This window comes from Nyctibius grandis, chromosome 3, assembly GCF_013368605.1.
Source record: "Nyctibius grandis isolate bNycGra1 chromosome 3, bNycGra1.pri, whole genome shotgun sequence".
Taxonomy (NCBI): Eukaryota; Metazoa; Chordata; class Aves; order Nyctibiiformes; family Nyctibiidae; genus Nyctibius; species Nyctibius grandis.
The window spans coordinates 82,698,623-82,725,567 of NC_090660.1; the positions used below are offsets into that span (position 1 = coordinate 82,698,623).

The 26,945-nt window shown below is 36.1% G+C and overlaps 1 protein-coding gene across 2 annotated transcripts in view; it reads left to right on the forward strand.

Moving 5' to 3' along the window:
• Window positions 1-26,945, forward strand: part of RALYL (RALY RNA binding protein like) — a 471,140-nt gene that overhangs the window by 1,938 nt on the left and 442,257 nt on the right. The window contains exon 3 of one of the 2 annotated variants that reach the window (XR_011047827.1): window positions 8,387-11,176. The exons of the other annotated variant lie outside the window; for it this stretch is intronic. The gene's annotated coding sequence lies outside the window, so the exon portion shown is untranslated. Of the gene's footprint in view, window positions 1-8,386; window positions 11,177-26,945 lie in introns of those variants that run through there. 2 annotated transcript variants of the gene reach the window in all.

Genomic DNA, 26,945 nt, shown 5'->3' on the forward strand with positions numbered 1-26,945 from the left:
CAGGTTTTTTTGTTGTTATTTTTTTTTTTCCACAATGAGATCTAGTGTAATATTATGCTAAAGTTGAAGTGCTGAATGCTTGGATCTGCAGTGTTCTCTGTAGTTTACTTCATTGTGATTTGATTGCTTGATGTATTTTATATGAACAGCTTTTAGGGATTTATAACTGACCATAAAAGATATGCTCTGTGTTCAGATGTGGAAACTAAAGTAAATTACAGGGAATATTTTTCTTTTCTCGCTGGTATAAGCAAAAATAATTCATAGGACTACAAATGCATTCGGAAGTTTGAGGCTTCTAACACTTACATTTACGTTCTTGTAACTTAACAGCTTCCTTTAAAGCAGAAAGTATGTATAAGAAAACTTCAGCATTCTCTCATGCAATTACTCATGTTGAAAAATAAAGAAATTCACTTATCTTTGTAGAAACATATCTATTTTGTATTTATGGTGGCTTTTTCCAGATTAAATGTAATACAAACATTTAGCACATATTTATGCATGGTTTCTGCACTGACATGATGGAATACTTTTGGCAGTATATTGGGGTCAATAATCCATGTGTTTAAAAACCAGTCTAGATATTTGCATGATAGATTATGATGACTTCTCTGAAATAGTTATGATCTGTTGGGTCAATACTTCACAGGCTCAGCCTGCTTATTTTTTCATGATTTAATTTGAAAGAAAGCCATTAAAATAAAAGAGTGACTGAAGCTTTATCCCCCACCCCTCATTTTATTTCCATCCCTCCTTATTTTTAGATTAAAGTTTTTCTTTATATTATGTGGAACTGCCAGTAAGAAAAATATTTTTGATATAGCTAAAGCACTGAAATAAAGTAACTACACTAGCAGTTTCCAGAATGATGTTCCTTTCGTCCTTTCTTTTCATATTGCAGGTGGGTTGTGTGAGTAGTTTTGTACAGATAGATAGTTGCTGACTGAAGATCTAATCCTGCCCACCTAGTCTTATCTTGAAGTCTGAGAAAGAAAGTTTTAGGTATGCACTATTTTCAGCACCCAGATTTCATCTACAAAGCACCTGTTGTCCAAGTAGCATAGTAATTAATATACATACATTTCATTCGCAACAATCTGAGGTTGTATGATTTCATATGTATCAAGCAGCCTAGGGACTTTAAAATAGGAATAAAGAAGCTAATTGTGAAAGAGGACACCTCTACCTCCTGCAGTATGTGGGCACAGTAGGATTTGGATTGGTGGAATGGGTTCCAACTTGGTGTTTCCATAGTTATGCTATGACTAATGCTGTTGAAAGCATACTTGGAAAGCCATAGTCAGTGTAAAAGACAATTGTCCTTTTTGTACTTTTGAGATGAATAAAAATTTTGTCTAAGAATCACAGCATTGTTTCTACAAATGGTGATATAGTTACGTTCCTTATACTTAGTATGAGATGTACTTGTACTGCCCTAACTCCTGAAAGTGATGAGTGTCCAGCCTTAAGTGTCATCATCTGTTTTTCTTTAAATCTATTTTGATATTCAGGAGAACCTAGGAAATAAAGATACCTTTATGAAGGTTTGTAAACTGAAAGCTTTGAAAAGCGATTTTTCTTTTCTTCCTCCATAACTAACTATTATTAGCAGTACTTACTAGCAAGTAAAAATGTGTCAGGTGAACAGAAGTTACTAACTGTATAGCGCCCAGAACGCTGACTCATAAATACATGTTTTTGGCTGCTGTAGTGGCCTGACTTGGCAACAGATGCATATCTTCTCACATTTTTCTGCATAAGAGATAGGACTAGAGAGGCCTCTGGAGTCATCAACTCTGTTTTGCTGTGATGCTAGGCTGGTCTTCTTATTTTGTTCAGATTCAAGCACACCACAGTTTAAATTTAGCTGGGGCATCACTCCCATTGCACCTCTTCAAAGGCTGGGCAGAGCCTCACTCTTCAGGCTATTAGAAACCTCACTCCTGTCCTGAATTTATTCTCAGACAGTTTGTGCTCCTTACATTTGTGCCAGTGCTGTCCCTAAACAGGTTCCTCACCCATGTCTCTACTCCTCTTCAGAATATATTTCTAGAGAGCAATCACAGCCCTTTTAAACTCACGTTTTCTGGGCTTACTGGGGAGAGGTTCCGAGTAGTGTGGCCAGTGCTGGGAAGGGATGTTGAGGCTGTCTCTGACCAAAGCTGTTCTGCAGCAAAAGCAGGGCAGCTGCATTCAAATCCTCTTCTGCCCAAGCCGGTCTGTTCTGCTTTCACCTGCAAACATGGCGATCCAGTTTCTGTCTCTCACATCAGCCTGGATGTTTCCACCTGGAGCTGTGCTGTGGACATGTCTTCTTCTGGTGAAAGAGGCTTTTTGCCGTGTGGACCTTCCCTCCGTTCTGCCTAACCAATCTGAATTTCTCTGGCTAGAACGTAATAGCAACGGGCTGTCAGGAATTTCTCCTGCAACACTCTGATTTTGAGACTCCCCAAGAATTTTCTCATTATTGTTTTAGTATTTTACATTCGTACCAGCCAGGGGAACCTGAACTGGTTTGAGCTACAGTGCTTTTTAAAATCTCTTTTTCTTATTAGTTTCTTCCAAGGTTGCTTGTATCTTAGCTCTCTAGTCTTCTAAAGCATTAACCTAAAAGAAGTTTATTTCTCTCTTACAGTGTAATTTTTCCTATTTTCTTCATTCCCTGCATTGTATGTTTTGAAAGATAAAAAAAATAGTGTTTAAAGTGTAGGATTGTAAAGACTGATGGGTCTGCCCTCAGATGAATGTTTTTAACTTCCCTTGGTCTTCTTAGAGGATGAAGTGCTCTGTCAAATTCTGGAACTGAATCCTTTATGTTTTAAGTACTTACAGAATTTCTGAACAGAAGGCTAAAGATGACTATTTCCTGATGAAAAATTATGTAATCTGTAACACTGTCTACCTAGTCATCCAGTTTGTAGCTTCCTTAAACTCAGATCCTGACTGACAGAAGAAAACAAAATACTATTTTTAAATGGTATGAAGATTGCAATGTAATGTTTTCACCTTTGTTAAGGTACCAATGTTATTTTATGATCTTTGAACAATTATTAGAGTAAAATGGCTTGAAGATTATTGTTTTACATATATGCACATTAGAATAAATTGTACCTTTTTTTATCTTCTTCACTCTTTCCTATTTCAAAATGACACACTAATCTCTGTAATGTACTTAATCCTTCAAAAGAATTTTACTGCAGTTTTGGAAGTGTTTTCTGAGAAAATTTATCTTTGCACAATGAAGTATGATTTTCCATCTCAATGAATCATCTGCCAACAATTAAACCAAATATCAAGTAGACCTTCAAATTATTAAGTAAATCTTAGGTTGCTTAGCGTGAATACAATTAACTTATTTTTATCATTGTGATATTCTGGGATAAAAATATAGGTAGATGAATAGATGGAATAATATTGATAGGTATTTTTAGAGATGTTTTTGGTGTGATAGAGTATTAACATAAATCTTACACTAATTAATTATCCTTTAGGGCTTAATCAACACTTTTGTTTAAGATCAAATAGTTTAACTTTCTCTGTGTAGTAGATTTATACACACTGATTATTATCTACTGGCACTTGACAAAAGCTACAGAGTTAAATTGCCTCTGTGGTACTCCTCCGTGTGCCTCCCCTGCATCCATGCCAGGCTCCTCACATGCCGGCTGGCCTGCCAGCATGTCAGGGCTCCAGCAAGAACCGTTCTGCAGTGTCATTTTAGTTTCAGGAACAGAGGTTTTTGCTCTGGTGTAGTTCCTTCATGGTTATGGTAGTAAACACAATAATTTCTATTCTGACTTGGCTGGTAGAGGTTTGAGGAAGCAGAGGTGGATTTCATATGTGTGATGACCAGCAGTGGGTATGAACATGGTAGAATATGAACGACACTTCCCAGGCACTTTATTTTTCCTTTGTACACTCGTGAGTCTCTCTCCCAAAATACCCAAAGCTCTGATTAAGCTTGCTTTACATCAGTGGCCCTTCCCAGGTGGCCTTCCTCTGATGTCAGTGATTATTGCCTCTACTGATGTGCAGTCTCTGAGCAACCAAGTCAATGTGGAGCTCTGAAAACAGCTGGGACTTTGCATGGTCAATTCTGTGATCCTCTGAGAACTGCTTACAGTCCTTTGGACAGCCATAGCTTATAAAAGGCAGTACAGGCCATGATTATTATTTAAAGAACAAGAAATCATAAAGGATCCAATGATAGTTATTGGACCTTGATAACTGTTAAATGACTTGGTGAAAGTCAGGCTCTGGTCTTCCAACTGTGCCCCATACGAACAGCCTTTATTTCAGCCTGGTCAGTCACATTTGTTGCTTTTGTCAAGATCCTCCCTTGAGTCAAGCATGTGCTTTATATTGTGCAGAGTCAACAAAAAGGGGCTATCTGGCACAAATCAAATATTAATGGGATTCTTCACCTGACTGAAGCAAGGCTAAATTTGTTCTGTAGGAAAACATCACACTAGCACAGTTCAGTCAGCAAAAGGTGTCTCAATTTTTGCTGAGAGTTTTGCATAGAAGTTGAACAGCATCTGTGTCAAATAGATACAAGACACATCTTGTTAGATAGTGGTAACTTTAGGATTTGGAAGAGGCATTGCATATGTATACCTTGCATGCAGTATTTTTAAGCTGACTTAAGAGCTGGAGTTTCAGTCTCAAAGAATTATATTTGCATAGTGTTGACAATGCTGGACCTTTTCTGAGTTTGATGCTCAGAAGTACTAAAATGTCTGCACTATTCTAGGCATCCTGTTTATTAGAACAATATGAATGAATAAAATGCAAAAAACTAAAATACATGAAAGTAACAAAGTTAGTTTTATGCATTTTTCACACTGGACCTGTGCTCAAGGGTTACTGAATGCTAGCATCTCTTTTTGTGGGTAGAGGGAGTTACAGTAACTCTCTGACTTTTACAATGAAACACTGGTTTTAGTAATTGCAGCATCATGCTTCTGAGCTTGATCTGTAATGCAGAGTTACTTTTTACAAAAGAAAAGGAAATTCTACCTAGTTATAATATTTTATCAAAAGAACATTCACCCAATAAATATTAGGATAGACGTTATATAACATTTAAAAATATTCTGTGCAAACTGTCATGCAGCATCTATGAAATAGATGCCCTGAAGGTATAATTAAAACAAAACTTCCTGTTTGGGTACCTACAAAAGGGATTAATTATACTGTATTCTAAGTAACAAAAATATCAGTGTTATTATCTCATTTCTCATCTTGTATTTGCCACTGATTTCACAGAGTAAAACCCAGCCCTTGAGATGTTGCACAGTAGGTCAGTTTTCTAATGTATTCTGTACTGTATAAGTTTATATCAACTTTTTTTCCAAACTGCAGAAGAAGGCTGTACCTTTGGGGTTTTTTTCCCTGCATATACAACTTCCAGTTAAATGGGAGTTCTGTAAATGGGACAACTGCAAGACTGACTCTGAAGAGGTTATCATCTAGTTGTGCACTTGTACATTGTAGACAATTAATGTACATTATACACAATGAAAAAGAGAAACTATATTTAAATTTTGATGTTATGTTGCTTCTGCTTTAGGAGGATAGTTCATGAGGATATTGATGCTATTTTTATTGGGTTTTATTTTATGAGAAAAGTATACTGTGTTACCATTCATCAGGATGTTCCCTGCTCTGGTGGGTGACATATCAACAGAAAGGTGCAGAATTAAACCCAGGTCCTATTAAAATGAGTGATACATATGCTGGTCAAAATTTCCTGTCAAAACATTTTTTAATATAGATTTTTGATAAAGTGATTCACATAAAAGGCTCGATTCGTCTCACTTAACCTTGCTGTTTAAAAAACAGGTTTTCAGAGCTAAGCTAGTCATCATTTCAGCCATTTAAGAGTTAGTCATTGAAGTCTAACACAGTTGCTCAAGGCTTTGTAGTCAATGGAGATATATAGACACCTCCAGAGAATTACAGATTACATCCCAAGAGAGGCGTCTATGGATAGCTGAGATGAACAACCTTCCTAAAATGCCTCTCTTTTTTTCACTGATGAGAGAGAGAACCTATATGAGACATTTAAACTAGATTCCTAACTTTTTGATGGATGAAGTTAAAGGAGATGAATCTCATGCTTCCCCTGCCCCGCCATCTGTCAAAATACTAATTTCTTAATGAAATATTTGGTTAAAAACTTATTTTTTGGCCACTAGAATCTTCATGCCTTTAAGTTTTTACTTGAATTTCTTTTCAACTTCTGCAGTAGTTTTTTTACAGAAATGCAAATGTCTTTTTGAACACTTTGAATCAGTTCTGGACTATGACAAAATTCCCAATGATTTCTGTTGGGACCAAGTTTTCACACCTTTTTTCCATTGCTTCTCCCAGTTTTCCGACTGTTTATAATGTAATCCTACAATCTGATCCTTCAATGAGTTCTCACAGAGTCCTGTTCTAAAATACAGGGACTTGAGCTATTGGGTACAATCATGGACCTCACTTGAGAAACCTTTGAAAATAATTGAAAGATAAGGTTTATGTGGGGGGCAATGGAATCAGCTACTTCCCCTTTGCGTATGTAAATGAATGTAGGTATGTAGGCACAGTGTTAAAAAATCATTAGTAGATGAACAAAGAGCAGAAGACCTGAATTTGAAAGTTCTAGATGGCTCTGAAAAAGGCTTTTTAAAACATAAAAAAAGCAAAAATTATAGTTTGTGAACTGAGGTGATCCAGGCAACGTAGGTTAAATATTTAGCTATCAGTGGCACGTCACTAATATCCTCACGTACATGCTTGTTATAAAAGATTCCAGTAAAACCAATATTTTTGAATATTCAGGTAGATTTTATTTTTCCCTGTCTCAGGTAATTTTCTAGAGAAGTTTGGAATTTTATAAGACCGAGTGTTAACGGTTGTGTAAATCAGCTCTTAGACAAAGTTTATTTCAGTGATTTGTTTTAAATCTGTCCCAAGTCATTACGAGTAGCAGGATGCAAAAGCACTGGCCGATTTGTGCCACTGCCCAGTATGCTATGATATCATCCTCTTTTCCCACAAATTATGAATTCTGCTATTTCTTTCAATATGTCTTTGGGCTTTTTGTAAGATTTTGTACAGGTACTGAAATATGTGAACATAGTGTACATGTTTCCACCTTAGGATTTGTCTTATTCACAGAACGGCATTATCTGAGTGCCTGTGCAAATGTCTTTAAGCTGCTCACATAGGCTGTGTTTTTCACTGACAGCATAGAAGAAACTAAACAAAAGCTGAGTCCAAATTAGAAGTTAACTGTTTAGTATAATAGGAATAAACACAAAACTCAGTGTAGTAAGAGTTAATTGTATGAATACCATAGTGTTACTACCATGATAAAGTAACATGCAGCTGTGAGCTCTGATAGCCACATTGTACTGGTTTGTACAGATTCAGAAATCTTACGGACTTGTCAGAATTGAGAAGAGGGGTTAGAAAGTTGGATTTCTCAGCACTTTGAAATAACTGTTTCAATAAGCGCAGTAATATGCAGTAGGGACTATAAGTTACCTGCAGCTACCGTGTCATGTTATACACTTCACCACCTCTTGATCTTCACCTTCACAATGTGTCTATATTTCTACCTTAAGTTTTTGGACTGTCCCTCAGAAATGTGTTGTCTGAGCAGTATTCACATAGAACAGATTTACAAGAATAAAACCCTTTGCTGACTTCATGAAGTTTTCGTTACTTTCCCCTGTTTCTTTTATGCACCATAACATTTCCTTTTTCATTCATGCGTCTTGCCTCAGAGTTAGGAGCACAGTGTTGTCACGGGAATAAAAAGGTCTCATGACCATAGATCATCAGGTCATAGATGAGCACAAGTGAATTTCTCAATGAGAGAAGGACATATAGGCCAAAGTCTGCTATTTGATGTCCCTGGCTCTAACTCTGCTAGCTGCTCTGGGTGAGTAGTTGGTGCAGGGACTCTGAATGAGGAATACTTGTTCAGGGACATGCTTGTGAAAGGAGAGATTACAAGAAAAATAATAACAGTTTAGTTTAAGGAAATAAGCTATTTCAGGAGTGCCATGATTTTTTTTTTATTCAATGTACAAATTAACATCCTATATGGTGTGACATTTCATCTCAGAAATTTTAAAATGGGTTCAGAAATTCTTGGTACTTGGTCACAAATATTAATGAATGTTGTAAATATTCATCATAATCAGGATAAGATCAGCTACTTTTCACTTTCAGATCTTTTAAGATCAAAATCAGCCCTGCCATAGAGACCTGTGTCACACTGGTCCACAGTGACAAACAGAGGGAAGCATATTTTAAAATGTTGGGTGTGTTCATTTGAATTTCTGGATCCTTTTTATCTTCTATTTGTAATGTTTTTTTATTTCAGACTTGCTGGACCTTCCCTCCTGCTCTGGACCTCTCCCCTGGCGTCGGCACAGCTCAGAAGGATGAAAGAAAAGGAAGCAATAGGAGAGGGATGGAAGAGGGGAGAGGAGTAGAAAGAGGAGGAGGAGGGGCAGCAATAGAAATGGAGAAAAAAATCCCCAGCGATTCAGTTAAGGCTCCAGACAATGGGGATACTTGCAGTCCCCGCCTTCCCCTTGGGCTCAGGCCTCTCTCCCTCTCCACCACCTTAGCTTTCATCAGCACTAGAGATATTTCATTATTCATTTCCATTTTTTATTAAAGAACAAAACCAGAACAATTAAAATCTTGCAAAGAGCAAAATATAGCCCTCTCCTCACAAATTGGTGGTTGAAGTAGTAGACTTACATCTTTAACTATGAAAGTATAGAATTATTTCATACTTCATGAATCAGACAAAGAAAAAAAGGTTAGATTTCTCATTCCTTTTATACCCAAGGTGAGCCCTTTAAATCGACATGCACATGACTGTTTCAGATTTACTCATCTAGATCCAAAAGCAGACTTTCTACTGGCATTTATTTACTTATTTATTTTTTACCTTCCCTTCTTTCAAAGCTTTACTTCCAGGGTCCTTCTTACTCCTCATCATCTTAGTAGGTGTATAAATTAAAAACTATTCCTAATTCTTTCAGTTAGTTTGAAATTTGCAGTTTATTATTAATCTTTGTAGGCCAAATACTCCCACCATAGTAAAAAATGCAATCTGATTTTTTACTGTGAAGTGTAACTTCCCAGATGGACGGTCAGCCACTGTGAAGCTGGAGGAGTGCTCAGATTAAAAGGACTCTTTGGCCAAACCTCTTTTCATGTGTACCTGCCTCCTCACAGCTGTTCCCACCAGGAATTCCATCTACCTGACAAGGTTGATTTAGGAGTGTTAATAGAATGGGTAGAACCAGTAATTGGTCTTTCTAAGAAAGTGTTTCCTAAATCTAGAGCTTAAATTGGTCCTATGGCTCCCATATACCAATCTGCCTGATATAAAAAAGCCAAAGGGTAGCCACTGATCCAGTAAAAAACAAAGCCCAGTTGCAAATTTGCAGACTTAATTCTTTGAATGGCAAATACTAAGAATTCCCAATTGCTTATTATATACTATAATCAATTATGGTAATTGAGTGAAGAAAGGTGTTAGATGTCAGCAGATTCTGGATGGAACAGGTAGTTATTACAGATGCTAGCGGAACAGGTCCAGAGCAGAACGATCAGGTCCAAAAGGCTGAAGTAAATTTTATGTCCTAAAAAGACATTTTAAAACAGTACTGTAGACAAAATTGTTAGGTATTATGCATATGTGGATATAATAGGTCAAATGCAAACACACTGTTAAATAAAAACACAGGACATAAAACTGCAAAAAAACAATGACTTCTTTCAGGGATTTCATGTTTAAGGATATGTTAGATTTTATTAACATTTAGAGAACTGAATTTTACATTTTCTTAAGAGATACACTATAAACTGATATAACTGACTGTTACCTGTTTACCTGACTAGAAACTTTAAATTTTAGTTGGTATTGAATGCTGCCTGATGTATTGGTTTTACTGATTATTTATGCTCAACTTACGTGACTCACACACTTGAAAAGTAGGTTTCTGATTTCAGCAGGGTATTCAGAGCCCCTGAACTTGGTACTTCGGGCCTCTGGACAGTCTGTACAAAAAGCGAGCACCTTGAAGGGTCCCTCTGGAACAACTCAGTAAGGTACCCAGATTCCCTGGGGAAGCATACTGAGAGCTTTGGCTGTCCCACAGCATGAACAGAAGCTCCTGCACACACCAGGACATGCTTGGCACAGAGCATATCTCTGTCCCCCTGCTTGAACCAGGAAACTGCTTTCGGCACATCCCTCCCCTGGGATTCATTAATGGGGGAGTGTTCACAGACTTCCCTGGGCCTTTGGGGAACTTATGGTCTGAGGTGGAGCTTATTTTTTTTAAAGGCAGGTAACACTGGAGCAGGCAATCTGCATACCTCATTGAGATTTAGACTATGTTTTCCAGCCTTGAGTGTCATTTAAGGACATTTAAGGGAAGCCTACCTTAACTTTAGGTAACTTTAGCTGACAATACAACAGAAGTTATGCAATTTGAAATTCACCCTCAACTGCTGTTGAAATGTGATGCGATGCAATCCACACTTCAGAATTTAGAGTCATCTGCAAAGGGGAGAAATCTGACTTTCTTGCTCCTGTAAGTAAGTATTTTGAAGCCACTGGTGTGGTGAGGTCAGTAAGACTGCCCACGCAAGTAAGATGAAGGAGCTGTGGAAATGGATCTGAAGCAAATATTTTTCATATCAGGGGTGGAGTGATGATGACTTCCTTGGACTGAATCCTTTGCCTTTTCTCAGTCCTACCATGCTATCACCTCTGCCACAAATATATATTTTAAATTTGTCATTTGCTTTGCAACTTTTATCTTCTCTTTCAGAGTGCGACAAAATAATTTCATATAGCAATTGCCATTTCACTTCAAAATGTAACTACAGTATAATCCGTAATCATCAATTTCTTTTGTGACCAGCTGTTTGCTATTATGTTTTACAGCCTTGCAGTGCATAAGTAAAGTATTTTATAGAAGTGGAGTAATAGAGTTGGCACCTTTGAAGCTAGGAACTTCTTAATGAAAACTTGGAAAGCTTTGATCCTGTTCTGAAAGGGTAGTACTCTTTACATATGTTTATAATCTTCCTCTTTCAAATTAAATGCTTTGTGACTTCTGGAGTGTGATATAAAATATATCTCATAGTATTGGACGCTACATGTAATGCATCAGTTTGGAAATAAGTTACATTAGTCTTCTGGTATTAGACTTCATCCATGAAATTCAAAGCAAGATTTCCAAATTGTGATACTTGCCTGTTGACTGCTGCTCACACAGAGCCACAAGCATAAGTACTTTTCAAAGTCAAGAGAATTTTGACCATCTCTGCTAAATAGAGTTAAAGACCTGACCTCAGCATCTTAATGAAAGACTTGCTGTGTGAGGAACGTAGATTAGTGAATATGACGGCAATCTCTATTTGGCCTAGAAAACAGAATTGTGGAAGTACCTGTGTAACTATATCCAAGGATACTCCTCATTTTTTAAGTCTATAACAACTTTGCTATTGATTTCATTGGGAGCAAGATCAGGCGTCTGTTTTCAATACAGAATCACAGAATCACAGAATCAATCAAGTAGGAAGAGACCTCAGGGATCATTGAGTCCAACCGTTGCCCTGACACCACCATGACAGCTAGACCATGGCACTAAGTGCCATGTCCAGTCTTTTTTTAAACACATCCAGAGATGGTGACTCCACCACCTCCCTGGGCAGCCCATTCCAATGTCTAATAACCCTTTCTGAAAATAAATTCTTCCTAATGTCCAACCTGAACCTCCCCTGGCGAAGCTTGAGGCTGTGCCCTCTTGTCCTATCGCTAGTTGCCCGGGAGAAGAGGCCAGCTCCCACTTCACTACAACCTCCCTTCAGGTAGCTGTAGACTGCAATAAGGTCACCTCGGAGCCTCCTCTTCTCCAGGCTAAACAACCCCAGCTCCCTCAGCCGTTCCTCGTAGGTCAGACCCTCCAGACCCTTCACCATCTTGGTTGCCCTCCTCTGGACTCGCTCCAACACCTCAACATCTCTCTTGAAGTGCATACCATAAGATGTGTTTCTGATATAAAAGTGGAACAGCGTATTAACTCAATGGAACAGACAGTCTAATACCTGGTGAATCAGAGGTTCTGAATATGGCATAATAAAAATCTGATTTAATATAAGAAAGACAATGTTGTTTTCCCTAGTAAATGAGTTGGTATATATTTTTTCTGGTATACTAAAAGTGAAAAAGAGCTGATGTAGTGGATCAAACTCAATGTCCAGCTAGCTTATTATTCTGTTTCTGCTGGTAGTAAAGAATAAGGAAAAAATGGTATCCTCACAAGAGGCTGCTTTCTAGAAGAATATGTAGAATACCAGAATAATGATGCAATAATAACCTATACTTGCCTATAGTTTATTTCTAGTTTATTTTATAGTTTATCAATATTAATAAATTGATACCTTGTACAATTAGGTACATATCAGGACAGATCACACTATCTTACCAAAGTAAATATGATATAATATCTATTAATGATCATATCAATTAACAGCAACTTCATATTCTGTAGAAAAACAAAACCTTAAAATATACTGTAGAAAGTATGTTTAAAGCAGAAACAAATTTTTAAAAATAAAATAATAAATATTAATTTCCAATATATTTGCAAGATGAAGAAGTAGGAATACTTTATTAGATTCGTATTGCAGGTCAGATCAAACTTCTGAAGTAATTTCAAAAGATAGGAGTTTGTAATTTCCTAAATTCTGGCACTGCCAACCTACTTAACTATTTTCAATATACTGTATATGTATACAATCTGTATGTATTATGTTGAGGGAGATAATATGTCTAGACACGTGAAGTTTCATTATGAAATATGAATATGAATCAATGATAGCATAAAAAGACAGTTATTTATGAAAACTGTTTTGAAGCATTGCCTTGTAGCTACTTATTGAAGCTATACATTTGAAATTTTTCCATATTTTCTATTTGCATGATTGTGTGAGGAAGTAAAACAGTAAGATTATAAAATAGAAGCATGCTTTAATGAACAGAGCAGACCACTCAAGCTTGATCATATCTGTATTCCAGCAGAAGCTCTGAGAGGAAGTTCTCTGCTTTTTCTGAACTTCAGTTTCCCGTATGTGTTTTCTTATTTACATTTAGAACAGTAAAATTTATTTAAGGACTTACTGTATTCATCAATTTCATCTAAGAATTTTAAAGCCTTTAAGCTTTATGAGTGCTTATCATTTAAGTAATGATAACATAAGAAAACTAGTATTTATTTGTGTTGCCAAAGTGCATAGGAACCCAGCCATGAAACAAGACTAGCATGTTATTAAAAAAATAGAGGCAAGCTCCAACCTCAAAACCACATGATTTTTAAGCAGCTTGCAACCCACCATGGGTGCTCAGGATTCTGCAGTATAGTATGTATTCAATAATAACAATTATTTTTTCAAAATAATGTACACAGTGTAAATATTTTAATTCTTTTCAATCTGAAATCATCTAAAGTATTTGCATGCATTACCTCTGTGAACTCATTCAATCACAACCTCTCACCATCACTACACTCAAAAAATAATCAGTGAAAATATCCTTGTCCATTTAAAAATATTCTTTCTTACTGTTAGTAATTTTTCTCTCATGCTATATATTTTGTGTATAAGCCTTCTGTTATACTTGACATATGGTATCATTGTCCTTGTATCCTTTTTATCAGTGCTTAGATAGTTCTTTCACTTGGAGATTTTTTTTATGTTACTAACTTTCACAACACCTTTTAACACAGCTCAACCTAAAAAAAAAAAAAAAAGGAAAAAAATGGGTCTTTATTAATAGAATAATAGCAGCATATTTCAAAGCAGATGGAGCAGAAAGAGACATCAAAGCCAAGTTAACAAATAGTGAAATTATCACAGTAATATCTTCAGAAAAATCCTACAGCCATTTTGTAGGCAAAATTTTAAAAACACATGCAGCGAATTTTGATTTTTAAATGAGCTGACTTTCATGGAAGTAATTATGTTCCAAGAGTTAAAGAATATCTATGGGAAGCTGCTGAAGTTGTTCCTGCATTTACCATATAGGATATATATATGTATAAAATATCCTATATCTTACATGATCTTATCTTGTGTGATATGTGGCATAAGATAAGATGTAAATTTCTGTTTATTTACGACCGAGAGAGTCAATTTGTTTTTTTCCAACACCGTGTATTAGACCACAACTGAATCATTAAAAAGGAAGACAGTTGTTTTCAAAAGCAAGACTAAAAGAAATAATTTTCTTTCAGTGAAACCAAATGTCAGTTGATATGAATTAATGGAAAGATATTGCATGAGCTAATAGTCTGGCTTAAACACATAATTTCGTTTGCATGGTTAGTCTCCATCTAGCTGACGCAAAGCGTGCAAGGTCTGTGGTGGGGATGTGCGAGGTCTGATGTGGCTTTTGGCTTTGGTTAAGATTCCCCTTGTTTGTGCAGGAACTCCTCAGGTAAAGAATTCTCTCCTGACAACCACCAAACATGCACATCTTTTAAGGTTTCGTATTGTAAGTTTATACTTCACATGATCACATAATTAAATATGGCTAAATCCTACAACTCATCAGTTTTTCTAGGAATAATGTATAGACATTTTGTGGACAAAAATTAATGTGTTGTTGAAATGCAAGTGTTGCATCTTGGGAGAAAATTCCCTTCATAATATCTTATTTTGGAATACTATGTTGAAAATTGCTGTAGTAACAAATAAGATAAAGTGTGATTTTTTGTAAATCAGTTTTTATGTTTTCTGTAGTCAGATTCTCATCCAATTACTAAAGTCAGATTTAGCTAGCTGGTAAGATTTTTTGAGATTCTAGATTCAACTGGCTGCTATAGCAGGACATCTACAATTGCTTCATTTTGGCATCCAAAATGTATGTTAGGCATAACCAAAATTTTATAACATTTAGGGTGCAGTTTAAAATGAAATCTTGTTGCAAAATAAAATAAGCTAGAATTCTGTAATATTTTTTTTCCATAAAGACTTGGAGGAATGTTGCCATCATCTGACTTTTTATTAATGTAATGTAAGACACTTGTACTTTGCCAAATCTCAAAACAAGGAATTTTCCCTATCTCAATATAAAAACTGTTTATAAATTAGAGTATTTTGGATTGTGGTGATATTGTGTGTATAGTGTATAGAAAAGGGTTATTATCTAAACCAGTAATTTTGAAAAATGTTACAAAACCCAATATTTGAATATTTGGGGTTACATAGGTTCTTTCTGGTTTTAAATAATATTCTTAATGGAATTGGTTATTTTTATGAAGTCACATTTATTTAGAAAAATTAACAATGAGAAATTTTCTTGTACACAGCAGAAAGCAGGCAATGGGAGAGGGCTTTGTCACTCAGTTCCTAGTCTCCTTTTAGGCAACATTTTTCTCCAGAATATTTTCCTTAGCCTTGGTTTCTGAGGACACAACTACAGCGTAGACACACGTGCAGTCCCTCTGCCCATGCCAGCTTTAGTGTGTCTAAGACGTAGTGCTTATGTGACTTTGGGAAGAGTCTGTGTATGGTTTATTCGGTCAAGCTCGGTGCTGGGCTAGTGTGGCCTCAAACCCACGTCTGAAACTTCTCTTTTCAGTTCAGTCCTCTGTAAAATCTCCCATCTAAACAAGTGCTCCCTAAACCCCTTGCAGAGCTTCAGTATTTTGGGCGGTGGACACAGTTTTTCCATAGCAAGTTACAGCATAAAGAGAATTTCCTTGTCCATTGAACTGGAATGAAGGGTATTTGCTGGAAAACAGAGACTGGACCAGCACACCTGTTTCTTTTACTAAACATTTATTAATTCATTCATCTAGTGGGGACTTCCCTATTAGTCTCTTTCCTATGATCATTAGGGCTGAAGGTGATATTGATTGCACTTCGAAAATAAACATTTTGAAAATAAACACACAAATTCTTTCGTATTTGTTTAAAAGCACAGAAATAAAAAATCATTGGAGTGCAGATATGGGATATCTCAGAAAGCTGAGAATCTGCAAATAATTTTCCTGTTGATGTAAATTGTCCATTTGTTATGGCTAATTTCTTCTACATACATGCACTACAGTTAACCTTCTTTGAGCTAAACAAAATAATCCAGTTAATTTCATTGATGGGCTCCAACCTTTGACCATCAATGAGAGTACAGTCACATTTTATGGGACATATTGAGGAGCCTTCCCTCCTGCAGATATATAGGAGAATGGTGTAAGGAAGAAAAAAATCATGTAGAAACTGCAAAGGTACTGGACAGTGAGAGGAGCATAGTATCTAATGGAAGGATGTGTATGCACAACAGAAGCAATTAGTGCCTGGACCTTCACTATGATTCCCTCTCCTCCTTTCCTCTCTTCAGTATTTAACGTTAGATTTCATGTGGAAGCCTCCTTTTGTCAATTGTATGTGTCCCTCTACAGAGCTACTAACATGTCTGAAGTCTTTTCACTAATCCTGCAAAATCAAATACAAATAATCCCATAAACAAATAGGAAAAGGCAGGAAGGCTACCAAAGCTAATGTTTTTTGAAGTTAAGCTAAAATTTTAAAAATATATCTGCCTGAATGTTTTTAAACATAGTGACCAATATTTGCAGCTGATATAAATTGGTAGGATGTCTGCATTAAATCAATGGCGAATTGATTACCTGGTTCTATGCTCATAACTTGTTCATAGCATGTGTAATGGGGTTTGCTTCCTTTTAGTGATAAGTTGTGGGAAATACACTGATTAGTTCTACACTGGAAAGACCATTTCAGTCTTATTGTGGAATGACTAATGCAGCTTTGAAAATATTGAGGTAATGCACTTGTGTGCTGTATGTGGAGGGTGGGGGAACATGTGATGCACATGAAACCTGGGCATAGAAACAATAAACTTTGAAACTATCTTTTCAGTGAAAGCTATTTGGCTCTAGACCCTCTCGTTTGCATTTTGAGAAGATTTAGAAGAATGCATTATTCATAGCGAAAGAATAGTCAGAAAGTCAGTGGTTCCTGATGGAGGGTGGTGGGCACAAGCTTCCATATGTTTTAGCCATTTTATGTTACACACTACTGAAGAAAAATCTGTCTTGTGCCTTGAATAGTGTATTGATCAATCAGATGTTTTACATAGGTTAAGGTATGCCTTACTTAGCAAAAACTGCATTGACAAAGAGAGTGTATTAATGGATCCTAGAAATTTTGGCATTGATGGGGCCTGCTGAGGTCTTAAATGTAACGGATGCTCTATAAACATGCCACCATTCGATAACCCAATTTTTAGATTGATTATTAGAGATACAATAGAGCATGTTATTATGTTAAATCTTGAGAAGAGTTAAATAACAGAAGGGTTCAAGCGATACAGTCATCAGATGTTCAGCTATCAAAACACCTTTTTTTCTGATTGTTCTGCTTTGGATCAAGAATCACAATTTGGTTTGGGAAGTATGCTTTGGAGCTGGTATGGCTGAGAGGGGTTAAAGGGTGATGCCATGTAAGATGCAATTTCAACTGTAGGATTAGATTTCTTAAAAAAAAAATATGGGCTCTTTCTCTTTTGATAAAGGGAAAATATCTATAAGTTGAAAAAGTCATTATTGTAACCCTTTTTTTTCTCTTCTGTGTTTTAGAACCAATGTTATTTTTTTTCCATTGGTATGTGTAATGAGCCATAGTTAATATATGCTACTTAGCTTAATCTCTTTGAAACTCAGCTTTTCAGTATGAAAGAAAGGTGGTAGGAGGAGAATGAATATATACAAGGGACAAAACCTGAAAATATATGTATGGCACCTGAGCTTCAGCTGTCACCTCATGGATAAAGCATAAGATGGGACAGTAGGTAGGTTTTGCTTTTGCTTTTGACTTTGTGGTGTGAGCGTATCACATAGTCTTTCTGAGCCTCTTTGTTCTTGTTAGACAAGTTAGTTTTCTAGTTGGAACCACATACCTTCTTGTTGATGTAAAGTATCATAATGAAACCACAATTATGAAAGAGGAGCTGTGCAGCAAGAAACGCTATTAAGACAAATTCCTTACACTTTATTAGGGAGTGCCCACGCTACTGGAAGCTCTTTCAAGACTGATAAATTCAGATCTTTGGGATGGTATCATAATATCCCTGAAAACAATCAAACAAAGGACAAAATCTGAAATTTTTATGAAGGTACTTTGCAGAAGCTTTGTGAATGTGTGAATAGGAAAATGTAATTACTAAACATTTTCACACCAAGTTTTATTCAGCTTCTTTCAAATGCACTTTTGGGTTTGAGGAAACTGCATTTAGTGAAGGACCTAAGAGTTTGGACAGTTGAAACAGAGGTATCTGCTGGCCTGCTTCTCACTCTTGTAAGTCCTCAGGTTAGCAGCTGCTTTGGTTTGTGCCAGTGGCTCCTAAAAAGGTTTTTTTTTTAGGCAGGAATTGTCAAAGTATGGGACATTCTGGTCATAATTTTTCAGGGTCCTGTCATGTTCCATTGGATCGAGGGGTAAGATATGGTTACAAGCTATAGCTGCTGCTAATTCTCCCGTATTGTCAGGATCCTTAAACGTCGTAAAAGGCAGCTTTTCCTGACCTCACTTCAGTGCTAAAAAAAGCAAGGTTGTTGCCGGAATGTGGCTGCAGTCAGTTTTCTCTGAACATTTCTAAGATCGTAATATCAGCATGTTAAACTGAAAGAATCTGCATCTGTGAGTTGGTTCAAAAATAAGTGGTGTGCCATATACCATTTTTTATTGAACAGAAAAATACCTTCAGACTACTGAATAATAACATAAGTATGGGATTAATAAAACCTATGGGTGACAGAAATGTGGTATAAACATTCCCTATTGTTCTCTCAATTTTTTAATGAAATAGTGCACAAGAGGTCCTTGCCATGTGGTTCCAATGGTCACTGCTTAGTTGCCTCACCAATGAAGAGACACCTGGCAGAGGAATTTGAGATTTGTGCTTGGTGACTTTATCTGTGAGAGTTTTTTGTAAACAGTGCCTTTAAAGCTGATTTGCTGGCATTTTCAGTAAATCTAAAACTTGAACACAAACCCCGTTCATGTTTCCTAAATACCATTAGTTTTCACAGTGGACAGAACTAGATTTGCAACTCAGTCTGCATCTGTTGACTCTCATGGTCTTTCTAATGCTTTTGAACTGTACTTCTCTGCTTGTTTTTTTTCCATCATTGAAATGGAAATAAAATCCTCCATCATCAAAATTATTGTTGATGATTTGTATATTGAGTTATCCATCACTTTGTAAGACTTAAAAGCAAATGTTTTAACAGCTGTGTTTTCAACCACTGTCACAAAGTTAGCCCCCAATACTAGGAAACCTACAATCTATTCTGGATGTTGTGCTCAGCCAAAGGTTCCTCAGACCGGTAGAAAGAGAAAATATATGGCTGGACAGTGCGGAATAACTGTCTTTACCACTCATTCTTTCCTTTTTGGCAAAGCCCTTGTAGGTAGCAGTATTCTCTACTTTAGCATTGGTGGACACATGTTCTGAAGGAGAGGGAAAAGAAATTTTTTCTTCTGGAATAACACATTAACAAGTTGAGACTTGGGGGAGCTGAGTGGTCTAAATGAATAGATGGTGGTCTCTGTGAGGGTGATATTCTCTCATATGTAGGTAATAGCTTTTTATTGTTGTGTTAGAATGTGACACAAGAGAAGCTTTGAAATGAATCAAAGGTAGGTTCTGCTCATGCGGACCTCTGTCTGAAATTGTCTCTGATCAGCCAAAAGGGAAAGGCTGCTCTCCCTGTGAAACGATGGATGGATTTGTCTGGTCAGGAAAAAATACAGCGACAGGCAACCAAAATTTTCCTACATACATATTTAACCAAAAATACTAAACAATACGCTTCATTTTGTCACTGGAAATATTTTGTTATGAGATGATGATTCATCATTGATCTTTGCTCTCTGACGAAGGAACAGCTCTCTTGGGAGAAAAAATGTAATCTATATCTGTCTTATTTGTTTGACAAGCCAAAAAATAATCAAGAAACAGTGTTCTGCTTTTGTTTCAGTGATTTAAAGTACATTTTCTAACTTTTTAGTCGAAGAAGTTGTTTGTAAATCTAGTCTAGAAAAATGCTGGTTTTATAAGCTTCGGGAGCATGTTTCATTTGGAGTGGATGAATTATTCCTTGCCAGCAGACAGCTGTAAATACATAAAACGCTCAAGCTTTTTAAGGCTTGGCTCAAATGCCAGCACAAAATCAATGATAAAAATCAATGCCTTATATGTGCAGTACTTTACTTAATAATTTTAAAAAATTATTTCAGTGAGACATAGAGGGCCAGATCCAGAGGAAATTGTCAGAAATAGTTTAGCTTGTGTAGAGTTGTATTGATCTACTCCTGTGCTAGATCTGGCCCGCTGCGGAAATTAAATTTAATATAACTGTATCTTTAATGTATTTATTTATTAGTACTGAACGTCGTTGCATTTTCTGCAACCACAAAAGTGGATTATATTCATGTCAAATTCTTTACATATATAGAATGTGCAACAAAATTACACTTGACATTTATGAGCTCAGGATGGAGTTTTCCATTTCATTTTGTGTAATTTATAAATCAAATTCATTTCTCAAGTTACACCACTGATTACAACTGCTAATTTGCATGAATGATTAGGACACCCTTTGTGAATTGCAGATTATAAATAAAAATTGCAGGAAGTATGATCTTTCAGGAATATACTTTCTACATTGATTTGATATAGATTGTTCAGAGTTAATAACGTAGGATAAACCACTTAATATCACGCTTTAAATATTTTGTAAGTATATCTTAGGAAAGTACAAAACTACTGGTAGACACCACTACAGCCCTCTGCTATTGAAACATTGCTAATAAATAGGGGACATTATTTAGAAATTGTTTCTTAAATTTAGTTCAGTATGTCCTGTGCTTATCCATGCACTCTGTTGCAGTCCTGGGATTATTAGGTGGTGCAAGTGCTGTGGATTGCAATGCTGGGTGTGGAATTAACCATGGAGTAAATTCTCTGGTATAAGTGGAGTCAAACTTTCAGAAGTGATAACTATGATGCTATTGACTTTACTTGCAGCTGATAGTGCTCATTATCTCTAAAAAATCAGGAAATAACTCAAGTGGAAATTAAAATATGTTACATTATAAAAACAATCATGTTAATATTATTGTGAATTCACTTTCTCAATTCCTGACATCATGCGTTTGAAATTCTTTACTTAATTCTTCGTCAAGGTAATTGTCCTCATTTAATATCAGTCAGCCCAATCCTCATGAAAAATATCTATTAAGCTCAGTAATAATTTTCAGCCAAGTAAAGAAATGCAGACTGAATTGTGTATGCCTTTTTTCCTTTTTAGCAGAACATCCCTTTCTAAGGTAAGTAACCTGGCTATGGTCATCTCTTTAATTGTTGAACTGTTTTCTCTGGTTAATAACTAATACTTCCTTTAATTTGCTTTCTATCTGTGACACTTCATTTATTATGAATTGCTATAGCCTGTATTTAATACCTAGACCTATTATTGTACAGAATATATTAATTAGGTCATACAGCAGTTTATATCATTGGGTGAGAAAGATGAAGCAAGGTAATTTATCCTGCATAAAAAGGAGTTATGAATCATGGCCAGCTGCACAAGTAGTTACTGTGGGTTTCCATACTTAAAATAAGAAGCTGTCTTATGGTGGTTTTTGTCACACTTTTGAGACAGATTTTTGTTAGTAACATAAGGAAAATTGTGTCTATTCTTCAATTTGCAAAGCTGATTGATTACATATTGAGACTAATCCCCAGATCAGACATCACATGCCAAGGCATAGACTGGATGACTTTTTGAGGTCTCTTCTGATTTGCTTTCATGATTCTGTAATTAAATTGAAGTAGTGAATAATACAATCTATTTTCACATTTGTGAAATACTATAGGCAGCTCCTGTTAAAATTAAACAATATATGACAGTGTTTATATTTTGTTATATATTTGTCTATTCTGTTTATTTTTCTCTTTTGTCCTTTTAGAATTGCACTCTTTTGTAAAAGATTGGAAATACAGAATGTTATCAATGTTAGTTTTTTCACTTCCTAACAGCAACAATACCAACCAATATTACACTCAGGAACCTAAGACAACATTAATTAAATTTTGCCATCAAGATCATCAGTATTTCTCAGCAAGGAAAAATTGGTTTGTGATTAAAAGAGCTGAAACCCTGTTGTCCTGAAGTTCAGCATTCACGGCAATTTGTAATTCAGTTATGCCTTTGAACACCATTGCAGTGTTATGAAATAAATGAATATATAAATCACGAGCAGGCATTTTGGTTTTAATTATATTTAAAGTTTGGAGTGTATAGTTTTCTGTTCCATTTCAAATAATGGAACTTGGTTCACTAATGATATACTTGGGTACATTAAAGGGGAAACAATTTCTTTGTGGTTATCTCATGAAGATTGTACAGCGACGGGAAAAAACTGTTAAAAATGGAGATCATACAGGGACCACTCTGAAAACTGAGGAAGACGTGTAATATATGATGATGAGAAAACATTTTGCTTTGCACCTGACATTTATTCACAACAGCTGTGTGTGACATTATTTGTGTAAAAGGGCGTACTGCTATCTTTGCACTCCTTAAAGTGTTTCTCTGTGCCGGAAGGCTGCTCAAAAACTCCTTTTACTGCCAGGAGCCAAGGAGTTATTACCACATTCAGAGACTGCCGTGAAGGCTGAGTCCTGTCCTATTTCCCCTGGCCATTCTCTGTACTAGTTGCAAGGAAGGGAAATTATGTGGCTCCCACTCCGGCAGCTCGGCATCACTGCAGGATCTCTCCGCACTGTGCTCATCACCCCGCGTCCCGCTTTCTGCCATTAGCACGCTGTGAAACAACTGCAGTGCTTCGAAGCCTGTCTGTTGGATGTAGGTGAACATTTATTCACAGTTGTAAAATAAGCCTTGTAGAGACAAGTGTTAAACCTGAGAGAGAGAGTGAAATCCTCATTCCGGGGTAGTTAAAGGCAAGGTTTCCATTAACATCTGAGAGCCCATGATTTTGTCTTGGCTGCGTTGCAATGATCTTCCTGCCTGAAGCTGCTTCTCTTCTAGACAGACTTATACTGGGATCAGTCTATATCATGACAGATCTATTGGTCAAATTCATTTTGCTCATGGAAAACTAAAGTAAACAAGGTCTGCAAAGACTCCTACAAGCAGAAGTTTTGGGAAGGGCATCGTGTCTCAAGATGAATTGCTATAGCTGTCTCATAACATGTGGCTTTGTAAAGAGGGAACATTTTTTACATTAGCTGTACTGAGCTAATTTTCATTCCCTTTAATGCCATAAAAACTTATATTGTCTTGCTCAGATCTCTGTTTTCTGAAGCACAGCATTCTTATCATGGTCTTTTAATAACTAGTGCAAATATATAGCATTGCATTTCAGTAGAGGAGGAAGACTTGAGTCTCAAGTCTTATGTGAATGAAACATTTAAAAATAGGGATTTGCCTGATGAATGAAATAACCTATATTTGACAAAACTGCTCTTCGAGAGGGGACAGGGCAGACTGCACAGTGGTTTTTTGGCCATGGAGTCAGCTGTATGAAGGCAAGGTAAGGTGACATTGAATGGCACCACCAAACCCATTATTACTATTGCTTTTCTGGGTCAGAATACAAGTCTAGTAAAGGCTACAACTACTTTCACAACATATGATGTTATAGTAGCCCTGCTATAATCCCTGCTGTTATAGAGACAAGGGGAGGTGTTTTTCCTTCTCACCAGCAGGTGAGAAGGCCATGTTTACTAAGGCTGGGTGTAAAAGAGTGATCGTTGTCTCCAAGGAAGCATGCAGGAGTCAAGTAAATTTGCCAAATATGCTGAAATTAGAGCTGTCGTGTCTGTGAGTGAGCAGATGGAAATTGTGAATGAAGACCATAGCCTTCAAATGTCATAGGGAAAAAAAATTCAGGTAGAAACAGAAAGCCCATATAGTAGAAGAAGCAGCATGACAGCCCTAGGCATCATTTGTTTAAAAATAGAGGACTGATCAGACAACTATTTCAGGTGTATCTCGTACTTATGTATGTGACTAATGAAAACTAATTTTCTCAGTAAAAGTGTTTTATGACTAAGAAAGAATTGCCGGTATTTTTTTGTAAGTGACTAAGCTGTGGTCTGGGAAAGGAATCCATGCTAATAGTAGAACATTCCTGTATATCATATTTCATTTTAATATGAATTTAAAAGATTAATTAAAGTAACTGACACTGTAATTCCTTTCATTCTTTTGAATTTTCTGACACAATTTCTTCCTGTGGGACTGAGCGCAAGTTTTCAATTGAGTTCACAAGGTATTCAGTACCTCAGGTTTTGTACATATTCGCTTTGAAATATTGAAAAACGTATTTTCATCTAAATGTTTTCATTGTAATCAAAACAAGATAGATATCCAGAAATGCAGATTACCCAAATTAATGAATATTTTTAGATATTAAAATTGGTATGAAAGCTAATATATATGTTGAGTACAGTGCTGCACTGGAAATAATTAGGAAAATGTGGGGCTTAGCAGAAAGAATCATAAAGAGGGTAAGGAATTTGCAAATGAGCAGATGACAACAGTGTTAAATTGGGATGTATTGTACTGCAGGGACTTTACAACTGGAACTTTTGTGGAAATGGTCCTGAGATAATTTTTTTGTTTAATAATTTCACTGTTGATATTGGTAAATATTGGGAGCGTGCTGGTGAAATTTGCTCATATCAGATAGGCAGAATGGCATCAGTAATACAGAGAAGGACTGGGTTATCATACAGGAGAAGGTGAATAACCTTTAGAATTGGGGTAATAGAAATGAAGTTAAGTATTGAGGGTCACTTATTAACATCAGTTTTCAGCTATAAGATCACTTCCAGTCCTGTATATTTTTGCTCTTATTAATTTTAGGTAGTCTATATTTCATGCTGCCTTTGGTTGATTTTTAACAGTTCTGCAAATCATACCACTTAGGCACACTTTTTTTAACAAAAGTGGAAAACGAAATTATTTTTACAATAAAAATAACTTCTAAACAGAATTACTTTAAACATGAAAAAAGTATTACTCACTGAATTGTAAACCCCCAAAAGCAAAAATATGTAGTGAAAGCTGAAAAATATATCAGCTTTTATAACACCAGCAGCCAACCTAAAAGGAGTTGAATCCTAAAACAGATGCTGTCTTGTGATGGAAGATAGATTGGCCTGTGAGCCTGAATAAACTTTGTCTCTAATTAGTATGCAAATCTCACCTGCTCCAGGGTTCTTCCTCTTTTGAAAACTGTAATCTATTTAGTGTTTCTGTGTTTTCTGGTGCATAATCTCACCCAAGAAGTTTCTTTTTCATTCCAATTTTCTTCATACTTGTAATTTTCAAAGCATGCTGCACTATTGTAGGTCAATATTTTCTTCAAAGCACCAAGATGAGAAATGTTAGCATTTCTGAAATTAAAAAAATCCTGAAAACAAATGCAGACATTTAATAATAATAAAAATATTTTTACTTAATCCTATAGGGTAAAATTCTGTATTGCAAAATATGTTTGTTATGTATGTGAAATACATGCAAAAATTGTGAAGAGGACTATAGCTGTTGAATACAAATTTAATTCATCTTGTAAGCTTTTGACTTGATTAGCAGAATATTTAATAACAGAATGTTCAATAAATTATATAAATGCCTTTAAAGTCCAGTCGTATACCATCAAAAACAATGGCACTTTCAACAGAAGCAGGATCATGTCTTAGTCAGTCATTGACAGAAACCACATCAGCATGTTATGAAGTACAGAAGTATTCTAAATTTCTGTAAAATTCTGAAAAAATGTTTGCTTGCACAAACCTGATTCTTCCTTCCCCTCTCTTTTTGCTGATACAATTCCCTGTGTGTCAGCATGGAACATAAACAAAGCATCTAAACAGCTTGACCTGGTTCAGGATGTGGATCTCTTGAGTGATATATTCACTTTATCCAACTTCAGGCAACTCCTTTCGGGACCCTGATTACCTTTTGAAGGAATCTGCTCTTTTTCTGCTGTCTAGATAGGAAAGTTAGTCTTCTAAGCTTAAATGGTCAAAATCTTCATAACCTGACTCCCCTTCACTACGCAAGTAACCCTCTGGGACTGTGTGCATGTGCACATACACACTCACATGCACACACACACGCATGATCATGGTCTGTGATGGCAATTCCTGCATGTGTAGAGGTGTCGCCAAATGCAGTGGATGACAAGACCCTACATTACACCTTAGACTGTATATATTTATATACAGTGATTTTCCATAATTGTTATCATGAGGCAACAAGCTTATTTGAAGTGTCATATGAGTATTATGGGACTATATTTGATAGGATAATCTCTCTTCTATGAATTGCATAAAGTCATTTAGCTATGCTACTTCTGTATGCAAAATTCCTCTTCGGTGGCCTTGAAATAATGAAAAAGGAATTCATGACATTTGTATTTTATTTTCCAGTTGTGTGCAGGGTGCATCCTTGGACAAGTCACTTAGATGCAAATCCTGAAAGGTTTTCAAGGCTCCAATTAATTCCAAAAGCATCTTAATAGATTTGGGCTTTAATCTTTCTAGCCTTTGATTTCCTTAGCTGTAAGATGAAATGTTACTACGAACGTATCTCTGCAGCCCCTTGGAGACTCTTGGATGAAAGGTCCTGTAAATGTATAAACCATTTTTTTTTTTTCTTATTGGCCACTAAAGGGAATTTTGCATGGAATATAAGCATTTGGAACTACAGGGGTTTGCAATGTTTATCAGAATCGAGAAATATGCCCTACATATTTATGTAACTATTATGAAATAGAAGCACCAA